Here is a 27,780-nt window from a genome sequence, read left to right as displayed (position 1 = left end):
AAGCCAGTTGGAGAAATCCATTCCAAACGCAAGTTGCAGCTGATCCATAGTGACGTCTGTGGTCCCATGCAGACTGAATCTATAGGTAGAGCAACATATTTTGTGACTTTTATCGATGATTACTCTGGATGCTGCAAGGTATACTTTCTGAAACAGAAGAGTGAAGTCCTTAGCAAATTCAAGGAATTTGAGAAAACATTCTCCAATGAGTGTGGGCAGAACGTCACGAGACTGAGAACAGACGATGATGGTGAGTACACGTCAAAGGAGTTTCAAGAATATTTGAAGGCTCAAGGTATCCACCATGAGATGACTGTACCTCACTCACTACAGCAAAATGGTGTTGCAGAAAGAAAAAATAGGACATTAATTGAAGCAGCTAGAAGTATGCTGTCTCATGCTAAGTTGCCAAAGATGTACTGGGCAGAGGCTCTAGCAACCGCAGCTTATATACAGAACAGGCTGCCCACATCTGTCCTGAAGCAAGAGACACCCTACGAGAGATGGTGTGGCAAAAAGCCAGACATGAGTCACGTGAGAGTGTTTGGCTGTGTTGCTTATGCACATATCCCAGACATAGAGAGAAGAAAACTGGACAAGAAGGCTGTGAAGCTTCGTTTCATGGGATATGCAAACAATGCCAAAGGCTATCGCCTGTTTGATGAAGAGAAAAGGATGATTCTAATTCGTCGTGATGTCATCTTTAATGAATCAGACTTCGACTGGAAACAGGAAGTGGAAGTGACCTGCTCAGAGAACGAGGTAACCATGAACACAGATGAGAGTGGAACACCAGATGATGAGGTCACTGTCGATGAAGCTGCTAGAGAGGGCGGGTAGAATCAGAAGGGCTCCAAGGAGATATGGATATGATGAGTTTGCTGATATAGTGACTGTTGATCATTATGCCAAGGTGTGTCGTGTCATAGAGCCAAGCAGACTGAAAGAAGCAATGATGAGTACTAATGACATGAAGGCAGATATCTTGACCAAGCCACTGGCTAAACAGAAGTTTGAATATCTTAGGAGAGAGATTGGGCTTTTCCCTATGTAATTCTGTTTACTGTAATAGGCACTGTTTTTCTGTTGAAAATGGTAAGAAAGCTGTAAGCAAGGTAAAAGGAGTAAGAAAATGAATCTTGCAAGTTTTTTTCAGTTTAAAGATTTATTATCTTGACATTATTTGTGAAGGAGAGCACGGCTCTTAGTATTATCATTAGTGTGAAGTGCCTTAATTTAGTGGGAGTGTTGTAATACAGTAATTTGACAATGGGTTTTGCTAATGCACTGTACTGTCCTCTAGTTTCTGCTTGTAGTTCCGGTGTGTCTGCTTGTCGTTCCGGTTTGACTTTCCTGAATAAACACATGAAAAGGCAATAAAGGCAACACCTTGAACTCTTTGGCATGTTCCTCAAACCATCCTTGAATACTTTTTGCAGTGTGGCAGGATGTATTCTCCTGCTGAAAGAGGCCACTGCCATCAGGTAATACCATTGCCATGAAGGGGTGTACTTAGTCTGCAACAATTTTTTGGTAGGTGGTAGGTGTCAAAGTAACATGGTATTCCAGCACCCAAGGTTTCCCAACAGAATGTTGCCCAGAGCATCTTTCGCCGGCTTGTCTTCTTCCCATAGTGCATCGTAGTGCCATCTCTTCCCCAAGTAAACAACACACACACACACACACACACACACACACACACACACACACACACACACACACACACACACACACACACACACAGACATCCACATAATGTAAAAGAAAATGTGATTCACTTAGACCAGGCCACCTTCTTCCATTTCTCCATGGTCCAGTTCTGATGCTTATGTGCTCATTGTAGGTGCTTTCAGCGATGGATAGGGGTCAGCATGGGCACTCTGACCAGTCTGCGACTACGCAGCAAGCTGTAATGCACTGTATGTTCTGACATTTGTCTGTCACAGGTAGCACCAACTTTTTAAGCAACTAAAGGTACATTACCTCTTCTGTGGGGTTGGACCAGATGGTCTATCCTTCACTACTCAAGTATATTGGTGAGCCTTGGGCACCTGTGACCCTGTCGCCAGTTCACCGGTTGTCCTTCCTTGAATCATTTTTGGTAGGTACTGATCACTCACTGCATAGCGGAAACACCTTACAAGACCTGCCATTTTGGAGATGCTCTGGCCCAGTCGTCTAGTCATCACAATTCGGCCCTTATCAAAGTCGCTCAGATGCTTACGCTTGCCCATTTTTCCTGCTTCCAACACTTCAACAACTGACTTTTCACTTGCTGCCTAATCTATCCCACACCTTGACACAGGTACCATTGTAACGAGATAATCAATGTTATTCACTTACTTCTCAGTGGTTTTAACATTTTGCCTCATTAGTGTATGATTAGTTTATAGATTTATTTCATAGTTCTTGGCACTAGACGAAGTAAAGACAGCCCCCAAAGAAAATCTTCCCTAGGGCCCCCTGTTGTCTAGAGCCGGGACTGGACGGGTCAGTGGAAAAACTTTACTATTACATCAAGATTTTCCAGGCTTAGCTGAAAATTATATCTGTAAAACAACCGACATTTAACTAGTAAAAATGGATCCAAAATAAAAGTGGTGCATGTTAACACGTAATGAAAATACCATATAACTGGTTTCATGTCCCTATTTGCAGTTGTTGAAATGTTTTGTGTTATTTGATGTCATCAGAGATGAGAAGGATCTTGAAATTTTTCAGTGAGTACTAAACGGCACAACAATGTTCAACACACCAATCAATAAACATTCAAAGGGGTCCGCGGTGGTGTAGCGGTCTAAGCATCGGCTTTGAGTCGATGCAGTTGCCCACTGGGGACCGGGGTTTGCGCCTCGGTCTCGTCAGGTTCGACTATGGCAGGATTCGATGAAGCGGCAACAATTGGCAACGCTGTCTTCGGGAGGGGGGCGGAGTCGGCTTGTGTTCGTCACATGAACGCGTCTCTGGGTGTGGTGAAAAAGCAGTGGTTTGGCCTGGATTCGCCTTGTCACGAAAGTGGCGAGGCGTCTCCTTTGAGACTGACGGCCGGAGAGATGCAGTTGGCGAACACATGCAGTACGAGGGTGGGTGTTTGAACTAGAATAAGGAGCGATTGACCACTGAAAAGGGGAAAAATCAGCTCCGGCTGGAGACATGGATGATCAACTAACAGCAGCGATTAGAGAACATGAAAAACGGAATTAAAGACATTCAGATATTTCAAACACAAATCACAGGATATGGAAAATGATATCGGCCCAGAAAATAATTTCTTCAACAACATCAACAACAACTCTATATTACAGTGATGATCAGTTCAACATGATGGTCAACGCAGATCATAAAATTTCAATTATCCACATTAACAGCAAAAGCCAGTATGCCAACTTCCAAAACATCAAAGAATATCTAAGTCACTTCAAGAATCCATTCATCATAATAGCTATATCTGGAATATGGATATGGTTTAGCCCTGAGAAAGGTGTCGACTTTGAGTTAGCTGGATACGAATTGTCTTTTAAGAACAGGGGAAACAAAACTGGAGGGGGGGGTTGCTTTTTATGTGAGCAAAAGCCTCAATTGCAAGGCAGTAGAAGTTATGTCAACAGCTGTCGATGGTGTGCTGGAATGTATCACAATTTAAATCTGTATGGAAAAAAAAGGAAGAAAAGTATTCAAAATCAACACAAAAGAATATGTTCATATGTGGGGATTTTAATATAGACCTGTTAAATCCAAATAAGCACAATAAGACAGAAGAGTTCATTAATACAATCTACAGTTTGGGTTTATGTCCTAAAATCACTAGACCTAGTAGAATCACACCATACTGTGCCACCTTAATAGACAATATATTCACAACCATTATAGAAGGCCACACTGAGAATGGGCTTTTAATAAATGACATCTGTAACCATTTACCAGTTTTTACAGTCTATGGCTGTAATTTTAGGGAGAACAAAGTTCCCAACAACATTAAATCTCTGAGTAAGAACAGAGGATCCCACGAATGCTTTCAAAAATGAATCACTAACACATAACTGGAATATAGTATACAAAAAAAAAGACATTGACAGAGCTTACGATTCATTCCTAAACATATTTCAATCCTATATGACAAAAATTGCCCATAAGAACAATTCAACAGTAAAGAGAAATATAAAGATAGTCCATAGATCACAAAAGGACTACGTAATGCTTGTCATAAAAAAAACAAGCTCTATAAAGAATTCATAAAGCACAGAACCACTGAAGCAGAAATAAAGTACAAAAAAAATGTTAAAACAAGCTAACTAACATTATGAGGATATGCAAGAAAGAATACTACAACAAAGAATTAGAGACCAATAAGAACAACACCAAAGGTATATGGAGTGTGCTGAATAGTATTGCTAGAAACGGAAGCCAAAGCTGCCCTCAATATTTTACAGATAATGATAAGACTATAAATAACATGGAAGATGTGGTCAATGGCTTCAACAAATTCTTTGTAAATATGGGCCCAAAACTGGCAGCAAAAAAAAAAAAATCAATGACACAAAAACAATCACAGAGGGGAATGATAGTGATTATGGGGACAGAAATCCAAGTTCAATTTTTTTCTTAGAACGGTAGAAGAGAAGGAAATCGTGGACAATGTAAACAAATGCAAGAACAAAAAAATCTACTGACGAATGATATTGATACGACAATAGCTAAGAAAGTAATTGAAGGTATTGCAAAACCACTAACCCACATCTATAACATGTCCTTTCATTATGGCAAAGTTCCAAGCAAAATGAAAACCGCGAAAGTCATAACTGGAGATAGACACCAATTTACAAACTACAGACCGGTTTAATCATTATCACAATTCTCCAAAATATTGGAAAAACTATTTGCTGCTAGACTAAACAAATCCATTGAGAAGCACAATCTGTTGACTGATAGCCAGCACGGGTTTCGACCAAAGAGATCAACATCTCTGGTGCTCATTGAATTAATTGAAGAAATAACTTAAATGCGTAGACTAAAAAAAGTTTGCTGTGGGAATATTTATAGATCTAAATAAAAAGTTTTGACACTATTGATCACAATAGATTAACAGACAAATTGGAAAGGTATGGTGTTAGAGGGGTGGTACAGAATTGGCTAAGAAACTATTTAAGTAACAGGCAGCAGTTTGTAAAGATAAGTGAACCTAAACCATCATGCATGTATATTACTTGTGGTGTACCCCAGGGGTCGGTTTTAGGTCCAAAACTGTTAATTCTGTACTTAAATTATATATGCAAGATATCAAAAAATTTTGACATTTGTTTTATTTGCATATGACGCGAATATATTTTGTTCTGGTGAGAATTTACAGCAGCTTTTGGAGGTGACCACAGTAGAAAAGGAAAAATTAAAATGGTTTTGACATAAAAAAAAGTATCCTTTAATCTGGACAAAACAAAGTTTATGTTGTTTGGAAACCACTTTAGACAATGTCCAACTAGAACGAATATATGAAAGTAAATTTCTAGTTGTGATACTAGATCACAAAATCTGCTGGAAACCTCACATAACATAGTATGTGCGAGCAAATCTGGCCAGAAGCATTGCAGTCATGAGAAAAGCAATACACATTCTGGATCATTAATCATTGTACACTGTATTGTTCATTTATTTTACCATATCTGATCTACTGTGTGGCAGTATGGGGTAACACCTACAAAACCAACCTACATCCATTATGTATACTACAAAAAAGAGCCATAAGGATAGTTAATAATGTAGGATATCGTGAACACACCAGCAAGTTATTTTTAAAGTCAAGTGCTTTAAAGTTCAGGGATTTAGTAGAATTTAACACAGCACAAATAATGTTCAAAGCAGGAAGCAATATACAAAAAATATTCTCAGATAGAGAAGGGGAACATAATTTGAGAGGGAAATTAAACTCTAAGAAATTATATGTTCGAACAACTTTGAAGAGCATGGGCATTTCAATCTGTGGGGTAACATTTTGGAACAGTTTGAGCATGGAACTCAAAGTACAAACATTACGCAGTTCAAGAAGTACAAAGGACTGATTATCAAGAGATATGGGGACGATGAAGAGTTGTGTTAACTGTTTTATTTATCTCTAAGTTTTATTTATCTGTAAACATTTCTTATCACTTTTTTTCTAATCTTTCTTTCTATGACATCGAGTGGATATTTGGGTTGTACGTAGCATTAAGATCTGTTTATTCTTGGTACATAACATTAGCATGTTTTTCTTTTTCTTCTTTTTTTCTCTCTTTCTCTCATATGTTTTTGATGTGTTTTTTCTTATTACTGTTCACAGTAGTTGAGTTTGTATTGTGCAGCACAACTTGCATTGAATTTAAACTATACAGTACAGTGAGAGCTGAGTTTGAAATGTATAGTAGCTGAATTAACTTAAGAGTAGGTGAGAGGGGATAGAGGGGAAAAAAGTGTATACTCCTTTCGAACGTGTAACAAATCTGATGCACATGGAGATTTGTTCGCTGACTTTGATGTGTGGATTTGTTAATAATTTCAGATTAATAATAATAATAACAATAAATTGAACTTAAATAACATTTGCCTAACTCTCAGTCACTTTACAATAAACAGGGTGAAACAAGACAACAGATAAACATAACACAGACATACGGGGGGGGGGGTGGATGGGAGGGGGGCTACGAGAGGGAGAAGCGGCAGCCACAGATGACACCAGCAGTACTCTCTGACTTAAACGGATGCAAAAGGGCAAGAAAAACAAGAAACAACAGCACTGTAGATGTTGATTTATTATTGGCAATGGCTCATGGCAATGGATTATTTATTAGCAATGGCTCATCTGTATGTTATAGCCTGCTTATTTACACGTTTGAAATCATTCATTCATTCATTCATTCATTCATTGACGGTCCCTAACTTGTGCCTGATTGATGCAGTGCATTCAATAGTCCAGTGGAGGTCTCACATGCTCAATGTTGCACACAGGAGGCAAACGGATATTCATTGATAGCTTACTTAAATGATGTGCAGTGTTACTCAGCGATTATACCAAAACATTTATAATACAGCATGATAAAACATTTTTGTTTGAACAATTTTGTACACTGATTGGCAGCAATGAATGGTTTGTTAAAACGATATAAAAGGGTTTTGTCGAATAATGTTTTTTCCATACTGTCATTTATAGGTTCAGGCACAAATAAAAACAACAAGGTTCAACATTTACAGTTGCCTCATGGTCATCACAACACAATGAATTTCAGCTTCTGCACATTGACAGAAGCAGGTAGTTCACAGTGTTGTGTTAGTGTCACACAACCCACCAGAAAATTCATAAAGTGATGTTCAAATCAAGTGTCAAATTAGTGAGTTTGCAGAGAAGTCACCAGATACCATCGTCAGGGAATCATTTTTCAGTCTACCTCTTTAAATTGGCTCAATTTGGTTGCATCACTTGGTCTAACCGTCTCAGTTTTTTCCATTTACAAATTAAGCTTTGGTGAAAATGACAAAGGGCACATTTCAGACATGTTGAAATATGAAAATAGACAAACTGCAAAGTCCTTCAGACTACAAAGTCTTAAGGTTATCTGAATCATTTTGAGGGAGACATCCTTTCATGGAATCCTGAAAACTTACTACATAAATCTGATTTCTACTCTTCATATTCTGTAAAAACCAGTTACACTGAATGTTACGGTACCTTACAAAATCCACGGGCTGTTGCATCAACAATTTCTGCCAGGGATATTTGTTTTGATCCATTATTTGCTTGTGCAAAAATATCTGTTGGGACTTAGTCTGCACCTGTCCCATCAGTAAGACAGGTAACAATATAACAGATGGTAGAGAGACATCTAGAACAGCCATCTCTGTGCTCACCTTTGTGTGAACCTATCAGTATCCTCGTACGAGATTTTCACAATGCTCTGTTTGTGCCAGCACTGCAATTTGATATAATGGATCCATGGTTTTAAGCCTCGTGTGGCCTTTACATTATTGAATTTAAAGTACAAAATCATGATTCCCACTACAAGCATTGGTGCTTTGGAATAAATATGCTTGGTGGCAGCTGTTCAAGACAAATTATTGGCAGAGGTGGGGGCGTTGTATGATTTGGATGAGCTAAACTAGCACTCGGTGTGACTTTTCTTTCCAGGTTATATGATAACAGCTTTTGCTTTCTCCATCAAAAGGTATTTTGAGTTTTTCCTGGCAAATCCTCTCTTGTCCTGCTGTCTTGCTTTTGACTTAAGACAATATGAGTGAAAAGTTATTTGATACACCATGTGGTGCAACCCGGACACATCATCGGTAATGAACCTGGGGTCATTAGGTGTTTCGGGTCTTAACATCAGACATCCTCTTCCGAGCAACCCATCTGGGGGTGATCAAGCCCCGACTTGTGTCCAGGTAGCGCATTACGCCACGTGTCACCCCTCTTCCCCCAGAGCCAACGGGAAGCCTTTTCCACAGCTTCCAAGATGTTCCTAATGGCTGTTCTTCTTTGCAGCCCACAAATCCACAAGAGTCCCTGGACCTGGTGTAGAGACTGGCCTGCAAAGCCCCTGCAGTCCACTTCAACCGGCCCACTTCAAGAGTTGAGTCAGATAAGGGCCATAGGATGAAATCCCCCATATTTTTTTTAACTGCTGCTTCTCTCGAATGACAACAAATTTTTCATACTCCTTATTTAGAAAAAGTCATTGATGGGTTTTTCCCTGCATTGAGTGAGAAAGATCAGTGTGAATGTTTTATCGCTGTCAGAAGGACACAAGGGATATTTTTGTGTTCTCTTTTGTTCAACATACTGTACTTTTTATTTGGGTAAAAGATTGAGGCAGTTTCATACTTTAAATTTGAATTTTATTTTCACGTGTGTTTACGCTAGGAGTGAAATAATGTCATTAAAGTAAACAGACTCTAGATCATAATTCTATACATGCCCAATTTCTGAAAATCATGCTTTAGTCTATTAATAAGAATCATTGCACAACAAATCGCCATTCAAAAAGCCGACTGTGTTATGTTCCAGCCTATTGCTACTATAATTATGATTTAGTTTCAAGAATAAATCAGTGTCCATAGTGAAAATCAGCAGATATAAATCTTAAAATACTTATTTTCAGGGTGGTGACAGTCACACTTTCAAATACAGCTATTGCTTAGGATGCAAAATTATCTGTGTGAACAACTGAATAAATGAGGAGGGGGAAGGGTCAGTTGTTGAAATTTGATATATTTGATCAATATGATGAGAAACAATAAACAAATAAAATCCCCTGTGTATTTAGCAGATTTTAGATGTCAGACACTTGATAAGGCCTACTCTCCCTCAATTTGAATGGAACTGACGACGGTATTTGCTGGAATGGATCTCCCTGATTTGAGAATAATGGTTTAATGTAAATCCTTCTGAAAATGGGTTTGAACCCCGAGGTTGTCCAGCCTTGGGGGGGGGGGGTCATCCCACATCCCAGGTCCTCTCTGTGTGGAGTTTGTATGTTCTCCCCATGTCCATGGTGGGTTTATACTCCTGTCTGTGCCCCTGACCGAGGCAATGGAAAGAAGAACTGGAGTTGGCCCCTGGGCACTGCACGGCGGCTGCCCACTGCTCCTAGCTACACAGCTAGGATGGGTTAAATGCAGAGCATGAATTTCCCCACAGAGATTAATAAAATGTATCCAAATAAAATAAAAAAAATAATGCAGTAAAGAGTATATCAGCCCATATTAAGGTATATATTAATATATAGTCAACTCAGCAAAATAAAACATAGCTGCTTGAGTAATGAGCTGCGGATCTCTTCTTGCTTTTTCTCTCCTCAGAGAATGAATCAGCACCTCTGGATAAGTGGCTGCATTCACTTCCTATTCAGCACTTCCCCTTCCCACTGTCTTCTCTCAAATGAATCCTTTGGTGAGCGATTCCTTTTTGGGGATTCCCCCCTTTTGCCAAGGGAACAGAACAGCAAGAAGAAAGCTTTTAACTTGCACATGAATGCACCCAGTGTCTTCTTTGAGGACCCATAAAGAGTAACTAAACACCCGACCATTTTAGTTAAAAACCATCTAAAGGTTAAAGACATGCCAGGCTTGTCTTGGTACTTCTCTGTGATGTTAGCAGAGCAGGATAAACACAGCTGCAGCTAATAACATTAATACTGGGTTTGTTTGATTTAGGTGTACCAGCACACCTATCAGCATTGACAGATAGACAGACAGAACCAGCACTAACAGATGTGAATAGTGCTGTCAGTGCTGGCTCTTTGGTACACCTACATCCAACAGACCCATTATTAATTTTATTATCCACATCTGTGTATCCCACTGTGCTCACAGCCTCGCATGTTTTTAACAATTACATGGTTTTCAACCCGTGGACGTCAGCAAACGCTCTAAAATGGTCTGTTTTTTAGTTACTCTTGAAACGGGGATGCTTGTCAGCATCTGGGATGGAGCCCGAGTCTTACGGGAGGCGGGTGGTCAACAAACCTATTGCACCACCCTACTGCACATGTTTGGTTATGCATTTGTTTGTTTGGTTATTTGTTCATGCATAAAGCTGTTTGACATATCTTTGCCATCAATTTGAGATTAAAATTTATCTAGCATTTTTTGTTTATCACAACATCACTGAACCAGAGGAATTGTGTTTATCAGTGCACATTGCCAACAAAAATATTTGGTTAACAACAATAAAAGGTAGCTTCTGCTGCTCTACACTGAGATAATATGCAGAAGGTATGCAACAGGAAGTAAAACAGGTCTATACTACCAAAACAGATTTTATACCCATGCATTCAGGAGCTATGATGATAATTTAATGAAAATAGAAATAACACTATCTGTATAGAGGAGGAATATGACAAATTCATATGCGCAAGATGCAAATTAGTCACTCACTCTCTATTATACATTGTTCACATTATAGAGTATTCCAACTGAATTAGTATGAGTATTGCACTGAAAAATATTACAAGATTGCATGCAAATGACTATTTCCTCCATATAATATTTATGAGGCTAAGTGAATAAATGAATGTTGCTATTGTCAGAAAATGCTTGAAAATGTGAGGCTATGGGAAAAAATTAGTGTTGCTATTGTCAGAAAATACTTGAAAATATGGGCTAATGGAAAAAAATTAATGTTGCTATTGTCAGAAAATACTTGAAAGTATGCTGGCGTTGCCAGCAGTTTTGTGATGTCCATGTTGGTGCATTTACAGGTAGAAGCAGCACTAGGCTGGATTGCAGTTTTTAGAAAGTGTGAAAGTTAAAAAGCATACCTTTATTTGTATCTGATGTATCATTTGTGACCATTTTGAAATAAAACTGAAAATAAAAATCGTTTCAATCACGTGTTTGGACTTCCCCTGTTCTAGCATATAAATATCTAATTGATACGTTTTCTCTGTGACTTTGAGTTCACAATACACCCTTTACGTACCTTGAAGCTGACCTATTGCATGCCTGTCTTTCCTGGAGGAGGGATTCCTCCTCTTATGCAGCTTCTTGAGGTTTCTCCAATTTTGTTTCTGTAAACTATCTGAACTGAGGGTTCAATCGAGGGTGTCGTTCATTGTTGTTTACTGTATAATGCTATTTTTCAGTGTGATTAATGCCTTCTTAGACCATAACTGTAAGTTAGGACTGATGCGCAAATAAACTCGATCTGACCGCAAAATAAAATGGTTATTCTATTCTATTCGCTGTGCGCGTCCACAGCGTTCTGCGTGTCCCAGTCATGTGACAACACCTTATCGCGCTTGCGCAAAAAAATACAAGATGGCGGAGAGTGCGGAACTGAAGGTAAGGCGCAGCTTGAAATTATTATAAATTTACTTGGTTACCAGACGTTTGAATGCCCGGTCATATCTTGCTTCAGTAATTAATTATGTAGAGTGCTAATATATGATCAAAATTTGTATGTTTTGGACAAGCACATGGGTTATCTTATTGAATTCCCTAACGCAGAAGCCAGTGCGAGGATGTTTTTGTTGGTATTGAGGACCGCTTTTTCGCTCTAACTGTCCCTTTTCTGCTAGACACTACCCACTAATAAGACAGTCATGGCTTTCTGTCCTTGTTCTGATTCCCAAAGAATTCTTTGTAGCTCCTTGTTTGGCAATAAATAGCTGCTTGACATGCTAATGTTATTAGAATAGTGTTTCAAAGACACCATTATTTTTATGGAAGTCGCTAGCATTTTCGCGCCGACAGACTCGACTGTCAGAAAGGTTTTTACAGATGACACCAGCGCGAATATTAGTTTAAGTTTGATATGTGCCGCAGTGTAGTTTGGTCAGATTTGACAGATTAATAACTGATCCACTGATTGTCAGCAACAATCATCAAGTTCCAGCAAAGCTTCTAATATATTCTCTATTCGGAGCCGGCTAGAGCTAGGTTAAGTAGTCTAGCCTTGCTTAATGATGCTTGTAATCTGCACTCTGCCAGTTGACAAGTGCATGACAGAAACGTAATGATTTCCAAATTCAGAAATTCATTCAACTACCGCTCAAGTTCCGTTTGACAGTAAAGCAAGGTTTTTAATTTGGTGATATTCCTCAGATGTCAGACATGCATCATGATCACAGACAAAGTTTGCATGGAGTTATATGGGGTGCATCACACCCTTAAATCAAACTTTTAAATAAACTCGGGCTCAGTTATGGATTTGCTAGTTTATTTTCATGTATTTTATTTTCATGTTCAGTATACAGGAGTTTGTGTAATTCAAATTTGTTACAAGTTCATACAGATGTCAAGTCAGCAGTATTTATGAAAAATTAATGTTGGCCTTGTTTATACACTACTATAGATTATTTGATTATCTAATAGTACCATTAGATTATCTATACCATTTTCAGTGGCAAGATAGGATAATTCACCTGGCTCACCTGAGGTTGTAGATGTCAGTACTTTCTTATTGGTTGTTCAGCACAATGCAGTGTACTAAGTACAGAGCACAGACTGAATATCTTGTTGGGCTGGACAGTTTTGACAAAATCAAATATCACAATATTTTTGACTGAATACCTCGATATCAATAATGTGATATTTTGGGCTTGGCCATGGGTGCTTTCATAAGATATTTATTTACAAAAACATTTTGAGACATGGTCGTTAGCATTGTGGATATGATGACCAAACAGGTAGAGACTTTCATTGTTCATGTCACTCCAAAACAGTCTAGGCTAATAAATTCAGAAAATGTTTATCACTTTACTGTAATAGAGCCTTTAAGAACAGGGAATGACAACATTAAAGTTATATAACAATATTATGATAACCAAAATCCCTGGCGATATCTAGTCTCAAACCACCACATCATTGATATATTGCCCAGCTCTATTATTTTTTAATGACAGACAAAGACTGACATTTGTTTTTGACAGCTATAATGGGAGGAGTTCATTGATGTTTTATTTACATCTTAAATCCATATGACAACATTTATCAAAAACAAATAACTGCTGACCTATCAGTGTGGTTTTACACTCATTAAACTAGAAGTAAATCATAACTGGAGCAGTATGAGGAAATGTGGAGAGGTAATAAAGTTTGCCCAGTTAATGCTCATGAATGTTGGTGGACTGTGTTACTATTTACCATGTGACAAACCAGTATTGATACATTGATACAGATACATAACATGATCTAATTCATACAAGTCTGCATTTTGCAGATGAGTTTGAGAACACATGCACAACATAACTGTAGCAAGTAATAAGGTGATTTGTATTAAAAAAAAAAAAAAAGGTCATCATTCTCAGTACCGAATGTTTTGAGTTGCACAGGTGAGCATTATTGGTTTTGTTAAGGTTATTAATTTTTGGGTTTTGGTTTTATCATGCTTATGATTCACTAAATCTTCAGGATAAAAGCAAAAACAAAAGCTATCCATGTTCTGTCGTTGGCTTAGTCAGGTTATTTTATTGTGAAAATGTCACGTAGAGTAAACACATTTTGAATTTATTGGCCTATGCTGGAGTATTACTAAATGTTGTAACTTTAGGTTACTTCATAATTAAATTAGGTGCACATATGCAGCCATCTGTCTAGTTAAAGTAAATGAGCCTTCTTTGGTATTTTGCTTATTCAAGAATACCACTTCAAACTCTGCAGAACTCTGAATACATGATTAACCACTCAAACTATTGGCTTGCTGTGTGATGTGAAGATTTATGAATCTTAAAATGAAGTTTACTTCCGTATTCTATCCCCAATGAGTGGAGCTGCTACACTTCCTTTGATATGTGGGCTCTGATCCTTCAACTGTACAGAAAACAGTAAATCCGTGCAAAATGGCACCACAGAATACTTGTATCAACTGTCACAGTTTTTTTGTCTGTCATTCACATCAAGAAATCTTCAGCCTGAGCTTTATTTAACACAAAATTTAAAAAGTTGGGGCGCCCTGGTGGCTCACCTGGTAGAGCGCTGAGTTCTTACTGCAGCGGCCTGGGTTCGAATCCGGCTCGGGCCCTTTGCTGCATGTCTCGCGCGACTATCACTATCTAATAAAAGGTGGAAAATGCCAAAAAAATATTAATTTAAAAAAAAAAAAGCTTTCAGCTGGTGTAGTATTGGGTTGGAATGAAAACCTCCATACATCTAACTCTCCATTGTACATAGTTGTCACTGGTATAAGGTATTAGCTCAAGTCATGACGAGTGGCACAGGACCCTTATGTCAACTAATACCCTTGAAAATTTAAGCATTAAGAACAATAAGTGACTAGAATTTTTGCTTTTTAAATGTTACACATAATCTTGACACTTGACCAAAGCTTTAAATTTTAGGTCAAAGAAAGTTGAATCAGTTCATTTGGATGAAACATATCTGTCAATAAACGTTGTGTCCAGATGAACTGATTCAACTTTATTTGATTTTCTTACCTGGATTATTGAGCATGCATAAAGACATTTAAGTTTTAGGGTTAATATCTTCATTGACAAATATTTGAGCAAGTAGTGATTGACTTGCAGTGTTGAGTTAACATGCAAAGGCTCTTCGTAACACCCATCCAGCTTGGTCTATAAATGCAGTTAAAAGCTCACTGTTAAACATTATAGAGGACTGAGGTTGCCCAAAGTTCATCCGTTGTTGCATGGTCAATTGTTTTTCAACGTGTATTAGATTTATTCCTGTTTAGAATAGTTAGCCACCGACTGACAGCCTTTTCGATATACATGAGCTGTTAGCAAGGCTCAACGTCTGTTTTTTTTTTTAACAGAAGCTTGTTTGTACTGCAGATCTGAGGTTGTTGGGGAGAAAACAAGAGTTATTGAAATACTCAGAAACACTTTAAGCATTGAACAAAGTGTAGGCTGAGAGTAGCCTCTATGTTTTCATTTTCACATTTTACTTATGATGGTTTTAGATTTAGATAAAGAATATCCCAGGGCTTATTTATGAAACTTGATATCAAGCATTACAGTTGTCTCAATCAAAATCTAGGCCTACAGTAGCCCTTGTTGTCTTCTGGCACTCAGACTGCCTGTGGTTCACATGTTGTTAAGTAGAAGCTCCTGTCTGCTGCAATTTCTTTTAACCATCCTCTCACTTCTCTGCAGCTGCTGCAGCAGGTACCTGGCAATACAAATAACTGCCTTTGCGCTGGTAGCTTATAGGTGGAGACAGTCTATTTGTAGAGCCTGTGGCTAGGTTAATCCCCAATGATACAGGCCCTTCTCTCTTTTTTCTTCCATCCTCTCAGCACCTGCCTATTTCTCTCATTGTTATTGTCATTAACACAGCAGCTGATCTGAGTTTCAGGAGTGCTGGAAGTCTATAGAAATCACTAAAGTGGATGATGACTGTTTTCACTCCTTGGTGTGTGCTGAGTTTGTGTCTGTGGATGTATGTTGTTTGTGTGTATTTCACGATGAAGCTGGTCATTAAGAGTTGAATCAAGCTGTTCAGACACACAAATGCCTGGGCATGTGAAAATCAGTTTGATGATGGGTGGATTTGAATCTGATCAATGGCTGCACACACCCGAATCTGTAGAGCTTGCAGTAAACAACATTGCTTTGACATTGCATGACTTTTTTCCGTGATGGATTAATTAGTTCTTAAGAGTTGTACCTGCTTCAAGAGTTAAGTTTGCAAGCTATAGCAAATAGACCTCATTGTAGAACAAAGGTGGAATTTCTTACAGTTGAGTTGTTTAGCTTATACCCTGTACCAGAAAAACTTGCAGTTATTGATCAGGTGTGGGTTACAATGTCTTGCTAAAGGACACATGGCTGTGACAAAGATTTAACCTGAGAATGATCAGTTTTGTAACACTCTCTTTTATCTATGAAATCCCTGCCGAGCTGGCATATTCTGACATATTCCTCATGTAAAGAGAAGCCTGAGCATTTAGGCTGCTATATCAACCAAATTAAATCACAACATTTTGGCCACTTAAGGTTTCATGATTTAGTTCTAGCCTGCTTCAGAAATATAACTGTCATTGTGAAATCTATTCTGCTCTTTGAAAACAAATGTCTGCTGCCATCAAATTCTGGATGGTTTTTCCGAGATGGAGCTTTTCTTCACTCCTGGGGTGATTTTGAAGGACTGTATTGTTGCCATGGAAACATGTCACAGTTAGGATGGACATGGTGGCAGTTTGGAGCTCAGTCATGCGTTTCTAAATTAAAGAGACAAATGTTTCACCAAGCCATCATCTGGTAGCCTATCTAAAGAAATTGTTTGTAGCACTTTAGAACATCACAAAGCTAATTGTCACGAACAGAAAAAAAAATCTGTCTTGAGAATTGCCCATCATTATAGAATACTTCAGTTGCTGCTGTCACTCTTCCTAAATTGCAACTGCTAAATATTTTTGTCAAGATTTCTATCCATCTAGCCACTCGTAACAGTGGACTAAATGCATCATCACGCCATTTTTCTCCAGCAAAGCTTTGGCCTGAGTTGAGGTAGATTGCAGCAAGATTAAATGTCACAAAATAATTATTTTTTCATAGTGGGTTAAAAGTGTCTTTCTCTCTGTGACTGCCTGCTTATAGCCTCTTCATTGTTAGTCATAAGGCAGCCTGTATATAGTAAAACCAAGCCTGAATATGTGACAGCTGGAACCTGAAAATGAGATGATATTTCATCTTTTTATTATGCTCCCATATCTTCTCTAATTTTGTAGATATATTTAGGGCATGTCACAATATAGTGAAGACGGGGAAGCACCTTAAATTCCATTAATTCAGGTTGGATTTCTCAGAACATTTTGGAACATCCCACCATTGACATATGATAGACAGGGATACCTCCAACATACAGCTGTAATTTGGTTTAACTGCTATTTTGGAGTAGCAATCACTTGGAGAGCAATCATGACGATATGCTAATGAATGGACAAGGGTAACATGTTTAAATTAAAAGGTACAAGCCCTTGAGGTACACCAAATACAGTCAAAGAAAAAAAAAAACATCACTGAATCAATTTTGAAAGTGTCATTCAGATAGGGAAGATGAGAACTGGTCTATAGGAGTCCCAAAGATTTCAACCAACCTATTGTTATATATTATAACTGAATAATGTCAGTATATGATTCTTGCCATATTTTTAAACGTCATTGATACAAACTAATTCTATAGCAGCATCGACGGTAACCTCTCTTAGTGCAGCCATTGTTGTCACTTTCAAAATATGGCGCTGCTCATTGTCGTCATCATCTTAATCATTTCCCATAGTTCACTGATTGGTCCAGCTTCCAGCTGCCAGGCACTTCAATGGATGCTTTTCAGACGAATATCTCATGAATTGAATCGAACTGAGCTGAGCTCACTAGGCTTAAGCTGGCTTCACGAGGCTGGGTTATCTATAGTTCCTTGAACATCTGATAAATGATTGACTGAGAATGATTTTGCAATCCAATTTTAAGAATGAAATTGGACTGCCACCAATATTGTGTCAATCCCATGATTTAATTAAATATTGTTGCCTGTTTTGCTCTTAGGAAAATGGCATCGTGGCTCATTTTGCTATTTACGCTGTTTTGACTTTAATCACAAAAAGTCCAAAATTGTTTCACAAGAATAAAGTTGGTATAACTTAGAGATTTGCGGAAATTATCTTTTTTTACATGCGTAGATTATCAATTACAATGTGAGTTTTGCCAGTTATGACAAGCAAACATGCGTGCACATGAACCTGGTTTGGAGGGAGTTGTTAAGGAAAGGAAGCAGGAAGCAGAGGGAGAGGGGACAACACATCACCAGTAGGGTAAAACCAACCTGTCTCTTGATATTCACCATTTTAACAGAAAAATCTTAAAAATAGTGGAAAATGTAAACTATCCATCTATCCATCCATTATCCAAACCGCTTATTCTGCTCTCAGGATCACAGGGATGCTGGAGCCTATCCCAGCAGTCATTGGGCGGCAGGCGTGGCGACACCCTGGACAGGCTGACAGGCCATCACAGGGCCAGTTCGATCAGTTGAACATTAAAGTCAACTTAAGATATAACATAAGTTGACACATCTACAAATCACCAAAACATTTCTTTGACATTGACAGAGTCACTGGGTCTGAAATGGGGCCATGATTTTAAAGCACAGAATGAGAACATTATGTAGATGGTCATTGATTTTATTATTTTTCTTAAGGGGTGTTTCATCAGTTAATCTTTTGATTTATTTGGCAAACGTCATTGAGAAAAAAATTGCTAAAGTTTCCCCCAAAAAATTTCTGTTCATATGTTATAAGCTGAAGAAAAGAAAAGTAATGAGTTCATCAGGTTTGTTATGTTCCATTCAAGTGTTGCGCAAATTTTAAGTCTTTATAATGAAAAAAAATGTATATATATACAGTGCATCCGGAAAGTATTCACACCCCTTCACTTTCCCCACATTTTGTTATTTTACAGCCTTATTCCAAAATGGATTAAATTCCTTTTTTTTCTCATCAATCTACACACAATACCCCATAATGACAAAGTGAAAAAGGTTTTGTAGAAATTTTTGCAAATTTATTAAAAATAAAAAAACTGAAATATTGCATGTACATAAGTATTCACACCCTTTGCTATGACACTCAAAATTGAGCTCAGGTTCATCCTGTTTCCACTGATCATCCTTGAGATGTTTCTACATCTTGATTGGAGTCCACCTGTAGTTAATTCAATTGATTGGACATGATTTGGAAAGGCACACACCTGTCTATATAAGGTCCCACTGTTGACAGTGCATCTCAGAGCAGAAACCAAGCCATGAAGTCAAAGGAATTGTCTGTGGACATCCGAGACAGGATTATATCGAGGCACAGATCTGGGGAAGGGTACAAAAAAATTTCTACAGCTTTGAAGGTACCGAAGAGCACAGTGGTCTCCATCATTCGTAAATGGAAGAAGTTTGGATCCACCAGGACTCTTCCAAGAGCTGGCCGCCCAGCCAAACTGAGCAATCGGGGGAGAAGGGCCTTGGTCAGGGAGGTGACCAAGAACCCGATGGTCACTCTGACAGAGCTCCAGCGTTCCTCGGTGAAGATGGGAGAACCTTCCAGAAGGACAACCATCTCTGCAGCACTCCACCAATCAGGCCTTTATGGTAGAATGGCCAGACGGAAGCCTCTGCTCAGTAAAAGGCACATGACAGCCCGCTTGGAGTTTGCCAGAAAGCACCTAAAGGACTCTCAGACCATGAGAAACAAGATTCTCTGGTCTGATGAAACCAAGATTGAACTCTTTGGCCTGAATGCCAAACGTCACGTCTGGAGGAAACCAGGCACCTCTCATCACCTTGCTAATACCATCCGTACAGTGAAGCATGGTGGTGGCAGCATCATGCTGTGGGGATGTTTTTCAGCAGCAGGAACTAGGAGACTAGTCAGGATCGAGGGAAAGATGAATGGAGCAAAGTACAGACAGATCCTTGATGAAAACCTGCTCCAGAGCGCTCAGGACCTCAGACTGGGGCAAAGGCTAGAAAAAAAATATTTAAAAAATATTTAAAAAACTAATAAATGTCATATGTGTATCATCTAATGGGGGGGGGTAATAAAGACGTTTTACTTATAGTTACAAAGGAGATATTTTTTGTCTACAGCTGGTGGCCAATTCATTTCTATTATTCAAGGTGGACATATCGGGTCTGCAAATAATAAAATACTTTTCTGCCAAGCACAGGTTACATCTTTTACCTCTTTTACCTACCCTTTTAATATATTTGGTAATATTTTTTCATATTTTAACTACCTGTCCGTCCAACTGTGCCCCAACACCACCCCATTATATAATTCACATAAATTACCTTGTTATATTTTTTATGTACTCCATTTTAACAGTGCCCTGGTCCCTAAATGCTTTTCAAAACAAGCCCCAGTCCTTTAACCCATTGGTTGTGATGTTTTCTACCCCTTTCTTGGTTGCTGTGCATCATAAATACCTACCCCATTGGTTGTTGCAGTTTGAATGTTTCCTCATCTGATTGGTTGCTGTCCAACCGAAATTAGGGGCGTGACGCTGGGCAAACTAAGCTGTATGATTCTTTGTCAAACCACATTAGCAGCTATTGAGTGCGCGACGCACGAAACAGGCCTGTACTGCTATGCATTAAAACTTTTTTTTCCTGTATCTGTGTTGATATTCCGCTCCTCATTAGTTGAGCACTTACAACACCATTGACAGTTTCGGAAAAAAACGCGAGATATATATATATATATATATATATATATATATATATATATATATATATATATATATATATATATATATATATATTCATAGCTGGAAAAAAAATATATGAATTAGTGTTTTGCCATTTACCACTGTTGCAACTAAATCTCTAATTCAGCACTTCTTGTTCGCTTTTTAAAAATTTACTTAGATGACATTGATGGACATGGCTTGTCTATTTGATTAGACTACCTAAAATGGTCAACTTGAAAAAGAAATACTGTTCCATACATCTCTAGTTACTGCTTCTCCCTTGGGTAAATTATGTTTAATCGTTAATAACCTTTTTAATGTCACATCCTTGCACTGCTAACCTATCGCCCATGACCTAGGTGATCAAGGATTGTAATATTTGTTTGGCTTGGAATGATACCAAAAAGTCCATACATCCCTATGCCTTGTAATGCCTTTACTGCTGGGTATAGGGTTAAAGACTAATAATAGAAGTGAGCACAGCCTCTCCAGTTACCTGTTACCTCAGGGAACACAGCTTAAGTGACTGATCAACTTAACATTTTCATTCTCTTGAAATCAACCCACCCTGAAAGAAATCCAGTTCATTTTCACAAATACATTTCCTTGCTTGCTTTGGCTAGCTGGAAAAAAGAATAACCAAGTCTAAATATGCTGCTTCTGAAGGAGAATAAACATAACAAATAAATCTGCCCCTGCGGAGAGAATGAAAGAAGTTCAAAAACAATATAAATATTCTCTCTGGTGTTTGGTTTTTATTTATTCATTTACTTTTTTTAATTCAAAGGTCGGGCTATTCAAATAAAATTGACTTGACTTGATACTACCTTTGCCAGCCCACGCTAACATTTTATAATGGTGGCACAATGGTTTTTCAGTTGGTGGCACAAGCACATAATTTGGTGGCACCAACATTTTTTTAAAGGCTCTGAATTTTTTTTCCATCACCCTGAAAATTGCACACATGTATATGTTGGATTTACAGTCAACCCAATTTATTAGCAGTGGTTTGAAATTTTGTGATCGGCATTTCTTCTTTGGTGATATTGTGTGTCATATTAAACTTAATTATCATCATCTCTGTCTCATCATGAGATCTGTTGTCCACTTCTTGGCATTGAAATGGCACTGGGAGGGGGGCAGCCCCCTGTGTTGTGTGCTTATTGCTTTTGTTATGAAGTTTGAGGGTCTTGTGCTTAGGCTGTATGGCTACAGATGCAAATTTTGAGTGGCCTACAACAGTCGGTTTACTCTTTACAACACATTAGTTAATAAACAGAGCCTGGTAATAGTTTGTGCCACTCAGGTTGAAAAGTATAACCTTCTTCTTTTTTTTTTTTACTTTTTAGTTAGAGGTGGATGCTCAGTTTCCTGCACAGATTCTTCTGTTTGGCTGTACTTGGTTCTCAGGGTAGGAATCGGTTTTCTTCAGGTCTGGAATTGGGTCTGGTAAAATGTCAGCCTCAAGAGACAAAGGTAACACAGACACTGTAGACATGCTAGGTGGTGGGGCATTTTTCTTACTGTAAAATGAGACTATTGTAGGCCTACATTTCATTGTAAGCGGACATGTCTCCTTTCGTGGTGAGTGGTAATCTCCGTACTTTAGTAAGTTCCTCTTTGCACATGGAGAATGTTGTCATAGTTACGAGCTTGGGACCGCGAGACGGAGAAACAAATGCCATCAGTGGGTATTCCAAAGCAAGATAATAAAAAATGTATTAAAAAAAATCAGTTGAGTGTTTGACCAGTGGTTTGGACCATGGTTTTCCAATCTTAAAAACAAAAAAACAAAAAAAATGAGCAAGCGTCAAATCACACTGGTGTGACCAATTAATTTTTTAAGTGGCACTTGACAGATTTATGGTCACATATGGGACCAAATTGATAACAGGCTGGGGCCCTGCTATGTTAATTACTTAGTGTACATTGGGTAGGTTTTCTTAGCTTAAGGGGATACATGTAAATGTAAATGGTCTAGTCACCTTTGTTCAAGACCCTGTACAAAGGGTAGAAGGGCTGTGACTGTTCTGTCTCACAAGGGGTTAAATGTGTAAGACGTAGCTTGAAGCCATTTCTAGCCTAGTTTTAGAATTGATTTTAAGATTTCACTGACAGACAGCCAGCATACTGAGGCTAAAATAGGAGTAATATGATCCTATTGTGAGAGTGTAGTTTTCATCAATACCCTGGCAATAGAAGGTAAAGGAAATGTTGACTCTTAGTTTTCCCAAGTTTCAGTAAAGACTGCAATTGCAGCTAACATTAGAGAGGTGTTCCAGATGACTTCCTAAATTAGATTCCAGTATTGTGCAGCATCTATTGTGTCAAGGTGTATGTTGGATATATTCCTTCCCTACTATGCTAACTGAGCAGATCCTAACTGAGTACTCACCCTGCCTGCTTTATTTTTTAAGATTCAGAAAAAGAAATTGTGTGTTAAGCGCTGTGTCCACACTTCATTCATAATTCACATTATTGTTGCAATGTTACAAAAAATGAATGAAAAAAAAAAAGATTTCTCCATATCTTGCAGCCTCAAATCAGAGAGAAACAGAGTTGAGATTGGATTCTTAGATGTCTTGCAGTATAGAATAGACCCCAAATGCAGGTACGAGCTTCTGGATGAAGTGCAGGGCAAGACCACAGTAATGCAATTGCATTCCCAGTGGGCAGTCATAAGATGTAGCCTGAAATCAGTGGGGCTCCTTTAATGATACAGGGGGATCGGTGCTCTCTGCTCACCAGCAACAAGCTCCAATCCAATTCTTCTATTACTGTTGCTCTCCTTTATCTCATTGTCTGCCACCAGAGCTTCTAGCTTGCCAAGATTTAAGAGCGCATAGGGTAAATGTTGGTTATGGCTGTCCTCCTATCCTCTGTATTCTTGCCAAGCCAGCACATTGGGTTTTGGGCACATTGGGTTTTTGGCTCCTTTTTCCTTCCATCCTCTTACCCTGCATTCATATCTATTACCACTACTCCAGAATCTGTTGTTTATAGGTGTATCTGTGCTGAAGTCCAAATTCACGTAACTGATTGAGCAGTTGTTTTCTGACATTGCTTAGCTTTTTAATGCTAAAAACATAGTTCTCTATCCAGCCAGCTACATAGGCAGTTAAAAATCAATGTGTTTTCATTTCATGCATTTCAGTGTATTCTTTCAAGTTTTTTATGAGATCTTCTTTCACGCATTATTTTCTTCATCAAGTCCCTGGATAGACATTATAAAGCACCTGGAACCTGGAGACTGCTGTGATAGATTTTTTTCCTCCATTTGGAATAAAAGTTGAGTAGGGAACCAATGTTGCGTATCAATTTCTTGTGGGACTCAAAGATTAGGGCTGTAATGATTGGTGTGCCTGAGTTGTCACAGCTGTGCATCAAAGCACATTTGTATAAAGTTGTACATTTCTCAACTTTCCCTTTTTGCCGTACTTGGTGTCACCCTGTCACTCTTTGCTGCTGTTGCCGATGTCTGCTTATGTCGCAGCCTGCAATTGACTGACTTCCTGTTGCTTTCAGAAACTTCACACTTCAGTCCTACACCCCTGTTGCTTACAGATTTTTTTTTTTGGTAGTAATAGATGTGAACGCCCGGTTACCCCATGTTACCTCTTGAATTCGTTTTTTTTCTCTCTTTGGTTAATACCCCCTTTCACACAGGACTAATGGCCCAGGACACACCTGAGTTGAAATCAGTGAACAACCAGGTCAAACTCTGCTCCACTTTGTGGGAGTTTGATGCTTGACAGATGTTGCTCTCTGTCTGGAGCATCATGTTGCCTTCCACGTTGAAGAGAGAATGTCGACACACATCTACTTTTGATAACAATATAAAGTGACAGCCCACGGTGCGAAGCGCTGTATGAATTGCCTCCCACAGTGGTAGGATCGGATTAAGCATGCCATAATTTTACTAGGTGTTGTGTGTAAAAAAAAAAGGATATAAGTGAGGCCAAGATGTTTGGAGAGGTGGAGGTGTAAGGGGGGTACAGGGAGATCCATCAGGTTATTCCCAGCTCTGTTGCATTGGGATGAGGGATCTGCCGCTTTTGTTTCACCCTCCTGCCCACTTGTTTTTTTTTTTTTTTGTCCACTCATGCAACTAAGCGTGGCATTCTGTTGCTACCAGCAGCACCTACCTACACTGTTTTGGTACTAAATCCCAAGCCCCCAGGTGGATGTCATGAAAACTTTGTGAAGTCAAAGCTGCTGCAGGGACTCGTTGCATGTTCGCTGTCTGTCTGTGGCAAGCAGAGACTAGACACTGAAGCCTAAGGCAAGGGGGAATATAATTTCACGTTCCTGAGATAATTGAAAGAAATTTTCTCCTGAACGTAGCCCAGTGATTTTGGGCATTTTGGATTGGCTTTGGGAAGAACGGTTCTGATCCCACTGTTGCTCCCAAATCTCTGTCTCTTTGTTGGAAATATAACGTTCTCTTACCGAGTACAACATTTATACCACAGCAAGGCAGTGAACTGGGGAACACAATGGAAGAAGCTATTTCAGAGTCGAGCCTGAGTCAGAGGAGCTGAAAGCTAAGAGGTGGGGGGATGGGAGGACGGTAAGGGGGGAGGTGGGGGGGGGCACAGAACACAGCCCTCTTGCTGAGAGTAGGAGCTTTATATAACGGCCAGGTAGTGGGCAACCCCCAACCCACATACAAATACACACACACACACACATTCTGCAGACCCTTTACAGACACTGCTTGGCACGACACTATCAGCCTCATGATCTTCTAGACAGTAGGGACTTGAAAGAACAGCATCAGCATTCACCGTTTTAAAACCCCAGTTTAGGTTTGTTTTTGTTTTTGTTTTTAGCTAACTAGGAATTTGCTGATTGCTCTCTACCCCCAAAAAGGTTGCTTTGCAGAATTAGCCTAGATTTTTTTGTTTTCTGCGATTGGGATTTGGATCCTAGAGAACACCAAAGCTGTAAATTGTATGCTGAAGACCAGACAAAACCACAAGTGGTTTATGGTTTTCTCTACATTGGGATAAGATGGCATTTTATTAGCAATCTGTTCACATTTGATAGTAGTCCTTTTAGCATTAAAGACTGCTTATTCAGAATCAGTGTCTTCCACAAATCCATGTCTTGCTTTTTGATTTATACACTGATCAGTCAAAACATTAAAACCACTGACAGGTAAGTGAATAACATTGATTATCTCATTACAATGGCATCTGTCAAGGGGTGAGATATATTAGGCAGCAAGTGAACAGTCACTTCTTGAAGTTGATGTGTTGGAGATAGGAAAAATGGGCAAGCGTAAGGATCTGAGCGACTTTGACAAGGGCCAAATTGTGATGGCTAGACAACTGGGTCAGAGCATCTCCAAAACGGCAGGTCTTGTGGGGTGTTCCCGGTATGCATTGGGGTACTGATGCAGTAGGTATCAGTACCTACAAAAAAATGGTCCAAGGAAGGACGACCAACAACTGGTGAACCAGTGACAGGGTCATGAGCTCCCAAGGCTCATTGATGAACATGGGGAGCTAAAGCTAGCCTGGCTGGTCCGATCCCACAGAGAGGTACTGTAGCTCAGATTGCCGGAAAAGTTAATGCTGCCTATGATAGACAGGTGTCAGAACACACAGTGCATCGCAGCTTGCTGTGTATGGGGCTGCGTAGCCGCAGACCGGTAAGAGTACCCATGATGACCCCTGTCCACCGTCAAAAGCACCTACAATGGGCACGTGGGTGTCAGAACTGGAGCATGGAGCAATGAAAGGTGGCCTGGTCTGATGAATCACGTTTTCTTTTACATCATGTGGATGGCCGGGTGCGTCGTTTACCTGGGGAAGAGATGGCACCAGGATGCACTATGGGAAGAAGGCAAGCCGGTGGAGGCAGTCGATGCTCCGGCAACCTTTTGCTGGGAAACCTTGGGTCCTGGCATTCCATGTTACTTTGACACGTACCACCTACCAAACATTGCTGCAGACCAAGTACACCCCTTCATGAGAACAATATTCCCTGATGGCAGTGACCTCAGGTGGTTTTAATGTTTTGGCTGATTGCTAATAAAATTTTCTTTGCTGACAGGATCCTCATATCCTCTGTTTTGTTTGGATTTGAATCCATTTCACTGTGATCAGGCCTGAGTTAACATGGTATGTGGTATCTTAGTTTAATTCCTTTTCAATAGATTTGAGTGTTTGGTTTTTTGTCTTTGTGGTATTACTGACCAACATGTAAAACAAAGGTTTTGATGGGTTTGTGTGGTCATATCACAATCCCTTTTTTTTGTTAGCAATCTCTGGTATTATGTGCATATTTTCAGGCTTCGTGCGCAAACATGCGTTCTCTGTTTGCATGTGTACTTTTTGTGTGCCAGTTCAGTGGCATTTTGGCACAAGTCCATATGAGTATAACTGTTAGCCGTGAGTTCTCTATGTGTTTGTCTTTGTGGTCTTTGTGTGTCTTCATTTGTAAACCACGTTTATTTGTGTGTGTTTTTGTCTAAGTATCTGTATGCTTTGTATGGTTTTTGCATTTGGTGTATTTTAAGAAAATTTGCACAGATGGAGATGATAAAGAAGCCATGTGATTTGAAAAATCTACAGAAGAAAGAGATGCAATCAGCCTTGACACTGAGCAGGTGATGTAGAAATCCTTAAGCGCTGAAACAAAATGGGGGGTGATGGGCTGAGAAGCACCGAACTGTATTAGGAACTGTAAGATTCATGAAGTTGTATAAATTTAAATAATGTGTAAGAATAGATTAAATCTGAGAAAAGAAACTATAGAGGAGTTGAAAGCAGTTGTGTGTGTATTTGTGGGCATGCTACATTAAGTATGTGTAATGCTGGCCCCACACTATTGGATAATTGGGCAGATTTTGGGTCCAATTCGCCCCTCCCAACAATTGCGGGGGCGTTCCAGATTCAAGGCTGTTCTGAACTGATTATCTGCCCAAATGATCCTGTAGTGTGGGGGGTTTACAGACATAATCTGAATGTTACTGACTAGATCGGAGCCTCCCTGATTTCGAATCGTAAATATATTTACGATTCAAAATCGGGGAGATTCCTGTAGTGTGAAAGGAACAGTGATGGAATATTGAGCAGAAACCTGCAATAGCCAATGAGAGCGAGTTGACCGGGAA

General features: G+C 39.2%; 1 protein-coding gene across 1 annotated transcript in view; it reads left to right on the top strand.

Annotated features, from left to right (window-relative positions):
- The first annotated feature begins 11,797 nt into the window (after positions 1 to 11,797).
- LOC130111386 (E3 SUMO-protein ligase PIAS1-like) overlaps positions 11,798 to 27,780 on the top strand; it is a 69,690-nt gene continuing 53,707 nt past the window's right edge. The window contains exon 1 of the mRNA XM_056278562.1: positions 11,798 to 11,802. The gene's annotated coding sequence lies outside the window, so the exon portion shown is untranslated. The remainder of the gene's footprint in view (positions 11,803 to 27,780) is intronic.

The sequence above is a fragment of the Lampris incognitus genome, chromosome 4 (assembly GCF_029633865.1).
Source record: "Lampris incognitus isolate fLamInc1 chromosome 4, fLamInc1.hap2, whole genome shotgun sequence".
NCBI lineage: Eukaryota > Metazoa > Chordata > Actinopteri > Lampriformes > Lampridae > Lampris > Lampris incognitus.
This window is presented reverse-complemented; position numbering and strand designations above follow the sequence as displayed.